Source organism: Hermetia illucens, chromosome 1 (genome assembly GCF_905115235.1).
Source record: "Hermetia illucens chromosome 1, iHerIll2.2.curated.20191125, whole genome shotgun sequence".
In the NCBI taxonomy this organism is placed as follows: Eukaryota; Metazoa; Arthropoda; class Insecta; order Diptera; family Stratiomyidae; genus Hermetia; species Hermetia illucens.
In genome coordinates, this window is record NC_051849.1 from 39,466,416 (window position 1) to 39,471,215 (window position 4,800).

Consider the following 4,800-nt stretch of genomic DNA (forward strand, 5'->3'; position numbering starts at 1 on the left):
GGCAAATCTTTCAATATACATATGTTGCATGCATGAGGAAGGAAATTTTAGATATCATGGTTTAGCCACTATACCTGTAAATGGATCAATTGATATTGTTTTAATAGATGATTGGCGGGATCACCGTATAATCATTGGTTATTTGTAGGATGCTGTAGAGAAGTTACGTTGAAAATTGATGCCTAAACCTAAACACGTGGGATTGTACTTATTGGAGCAGAAGGCAAGTCTTTTGTGGGTTTGTAGAAACTCTTGATTGTCGCTTATCGCCGAAGGAATACCTCGCGTATCATGTTCTACACCTCCTTCTTTCTTCAATATCATCTCCAGAGCTGCTAAGTTCCTTATCATCATCATCAACGGCGCAACAACCAATATCCGGTCTAGGCCTAGGTCCCTAATAAGGAACTCCAGACATCCCGGTTTTGCGCCAAGGTCCACCAATTCGATATCGCTAAAAGCTGCCTGGCGTCCTGACCTACGCCATCGCTCCATCTTAGGCAGGGTCTGCCTCGGCTTCTTTATCTACCATGGATATTGCCCTTATAGACTTTCCGGGCTGGATCATCCTCATCCATACGGATTAAGTGACCGTAACCTATTGAGCCAGATTTTATCCACAACCTGAATACACGAGAACTGGTAAGATCATTGTCTTATACAGTAAGAGCTTTGACCCTATGGTGAGACGTTTCGAGCGGAACACTTTATACTTTGTCCTGCCTTCATTGATGTGCAGCCCAAGATCTCGCACCGTCTGCTCGATCTGAATGAAGGTAGTTTGTACGTCGGGTGGTTCTTCATTGATGTGCAGCCCAAGATCTCGCACCGTCTGCTCGATCTGAATGAAGGTAGTTTGTACGTCGGGTGGTTCTTCCCATGATGTCGATATCGTCAGCATAGGCCAGTAATTGGGTGGACTTAAAGAGGATCGTACCTCTTGCATTTATCTCAGCATCACGAATCTCTTTCTCCAGGGCCAGGTTAAAGAGGACGCATGGTAGACCATTGTTGATGTCGAATGGTCTGGAGAGTGATTCTTTGCTTTTATCTGGCCTCGCACATTGGTCAGGGTTAGCCTAATCAGTCTTATCAATTTGGTCGGGATACCGAATTCTCTCATGGCCGTGTACAGTTTTACCCTGGCTATGCTATCTTGAAGTCGAATAGATGGTGCAACTGTTGTCCATATTCCAAGAGTTTTCCATCGCTTGCCGCAAAGAGAAAATCTGATCCGTTGCTGATTTGCCTGGAGTGAAGCCTCTTTGGTATGGGCCAATGATATTCTGGGCGTGTGGGGCTATCCGGCCTAGCAAGATAGCGGAGAATATCTTATTGATGGTACTCAGCAACCTGATACCTCTATAATTGCTGCCCTGCGTGATATTTCCCTTTTTCTGTATGAGATAGATAATGTCTCGTTGCCAATCGTTAGGCATTGATTCGCTGTCCCATACCTTGAGCACAAGTTGATGAACCACTTGATGCCATATTGCCTCCATATTTAACCAATTCGGCTGTAATTCCATCGGCTCCTGGCGACTTATGATTTTTAAGCCGATGAATTCCACGGACTCTTTCTTCTATACTTGGTGGTGGCAGTGTTTGTCGGTCGTCTTCAGTTGGCGGGAACTAAAACTCGCCGATGTTCTGGTTGTTCAGTAGTTCATCAAAGTACTCAACCCACCGCTCCAATATGCCCATTCTGTCCGAAATCAGATTTCCCTCTTTATCTCGGCAGGATGAGCATTGAGGTGTATAAGGCTTCATCCTGCTGACTTGTTCGTAAAACTTGTACGCCTGGTGTGGTTGCTTCTTGTATTTTTCGAGTTCACAGACCTGTTGGTTATCCCAGGCTTTCTCTTTCCATCTGTGAAGTCGCTTTTCCGCTCGTCGGAGTTCGTGATAAGTCTCTGCGCGAGTCCGCGTTCTTTGAGAATGCAACATTACTCGGTATGCGGCATTCTTCCGTTCCGTAGCTAGCTTAAATTCATCGTCAAACCAGCCGTTCCGACTCCTTCTGCGGCTGGGGCTGGGGGTTTGTAGCGGTATCAATTATAACATTCTTCAAGTGGTTGTGAAGATCATTTGTTGATGCTTCATCTCCAGGTCCTCTGGGAGCCAGCGTATCGCCTGAATAAGGGGTCCTTCCCTACTTGGCTGTTAAAATCCCCAAGCATGATTTTGATATCATATCTGACATTTGACCAATATACTCACAGATGTGAGATGAGGTTAAATTATATTAATGAAACCGGCAGACATGGTTTTCGTAAAATTGATGCTTACCCAGAACGAGGCGGACTAAGAAAGTGGGAAATCGACCAAAGCGAGGCGAATCTTCGAAAAAAATTTTCGATCTTGTTCTTTGCAAACCAACGCAGAATTAGAGCTTTCGTGGAGTATATAACGTTTCATTATTTCAGTAAATAATCATCGGGGGACAAACCTGGACCTGCAATACTCACGTTACGACCCATTAACAAGGAAGCTTAACCACAAAAGTCTGGCTCAGAAGTGATTGCTATCAATGGAAAAAAGAGATCCTGCTTCAAGGACTGGATAGTTTGTCAAATCATAGACGGAGAAGGATATGGAAAATACATTGGTCTCCTAAAGGCCTATACACCCATGGTTCTTCAGAAGATTTAAAAAACCGTTTTAAATTATCGCAAACATTCATGACAGTGGTTGTGATTCAAATTCCGGACACGAGATGAAGACTGCAAAGCTGGCGCCTGAACTATATCGAGCATCGCAGGGCTTTCACCCCAGAGTTACTACTTCTGCACCACGAGGGCAAACATGAATCTTTCATAGAAAGTGTACGCCTACATCTAAATACAGAACTGCCTGCAAATAGCCTGCTATGCTAACTGGACCAGGTTTTTAATATTTCTGTTCACTAATGTCATTTTTCGAGAATTCACATGCTTTAAAATAGTTTTCACAGATGCAAGGAGCCAATTTTGATGCGTTGTGCCCCATTAGAGAACAGTCAAATACTCAATGGGATGAACAAATCGCAAGACAGTCGAAACTGGGCCTACATAGGAGAATAATAGGTGAAACGACCACACTGAACCAATGTTTGCATTTGGAACCGCTCAGCATATTGTGATGGAAGCTTTACGTGTGAGACGTGTCGCATTTTGACTCCTCCCAAAAAACCTGAATTTCGTGCAAAGACAACATTGAAAAACGGTTGCTAAGGGCATTTCTGAAGCGAATAATGGGCCGACCTTCATTAAACGCAGAATTACTCGTGATGAAACTTGCATCTACGAGGGTTGATTTCGAGACAAATCAACAACCGTCCGAGTAACGTTTCGAAAACGAGCCAAAACCGAAAGGGCAGAATGCGACGAGAAAGCTAGAGGCCATCGCTTTGGCGACCTACCAGCGGTGCCTGGACAAATGGGTGAAACGCTGGCAACCCTGATACTATTTTGAAAGAGATAAACTAAATTTGTCTGAAAATTAAGTCGTTTCTCTTTTATTTATAAATTCCCGGTACTCTTTGATCATAGAGTTAGTAGGCTCAGCGAAATTGATATTCTCAACCGTCACTTTAACAAAACATTCTGAAGCTCCCATAAAATTTGGAAAAATAATGTCTCGATTCAGACGTCTTGGACAACTGCGAAATCTTCCGTAAAAGCTTTGTGTGTAAGTTTTTTTTAAACACGTAAATTTACAAATCCTCTTTCAACTTGCAGATTGCCCTCAACAAAACGATATATTAAAGTGATGCGCCCTAACTACCGGGAAGAAGTAAAGGAGATTTATCGAATAGCTGTGAGTCGATATGTGTTATTTCTCATCTTATGACCATGATAATTGCAATTTAGGCGGTAGATTATTATGCTAGCTTGATTGAAAAAGGGCTTTCGAAGGAGAACGTACAGAGAGAAATGGAAAAATTCCAGAGAAAAATGGCTTCACAGCAAAAAGCTATGTTGGAAAGCCTTGAGAAGGGGGATAAAGATGTGCCAACTGCGAAGTCGGAAGACAATTGATTTTTTTATGACACAAACATAAATAGTGAGGGAGCTGTACTTCCGAGATCCCAAGTGTATTTGTACGACTTTGAGTTAAAAAGGATCTAAATTGCTCACTTTGTAGAAGCTTTAAACTGTTTAGATTAGATTTCTCAAGGATAAAAGCCTAAATAAATTACTCTAAGCGAACATGTGCAATGGGAAAATAAAAATCAAGAGTAGGTGATATGCCTTTCAATTACTTTCATTAAGAGAAAAGTTATTTATGAGGAACACATTTGACTAATTAAAGGGAAAATATCGCCTGACAGTCCTTGTTCCCCTGAACACGAAAAGGCGTTTGCCTCTTAGTTCAGATTAGGTGTAGAACAGTTTCTAGATGCAATCCTGTCATGATACACTATGTAATAAAAGGGGAGGGGATACTGTCCGCGTCCGGAGGTCCGGGGGTGAGCAATAGAAATTTCCATGGAGAAAAGGGCAACTAGAGACCCGCATGATATTTAACATACACACATGTGATTTTAATCCCAAGTCCAATTCTGCTGCTCTACAATCATCATCAACGGCGTAACAACCGGTGTCCGGTCTAGGTCTGCCTTAGTAAGGAACTCCAGATACCCCGGTTTTGCGCCGAGGTTCACCAATTCGATATACCTAAAAGCTATCTGACGTCCCGACCTACGCCATCGCTTCATTTCAGGCAAGGTCGGTCTCGTCTTCTTTTTCTACCATAGATTTTGCCCTTATAGACTAGGATTAGATGACTCGCCCACCGCAATATGTTGAGCCACTCATA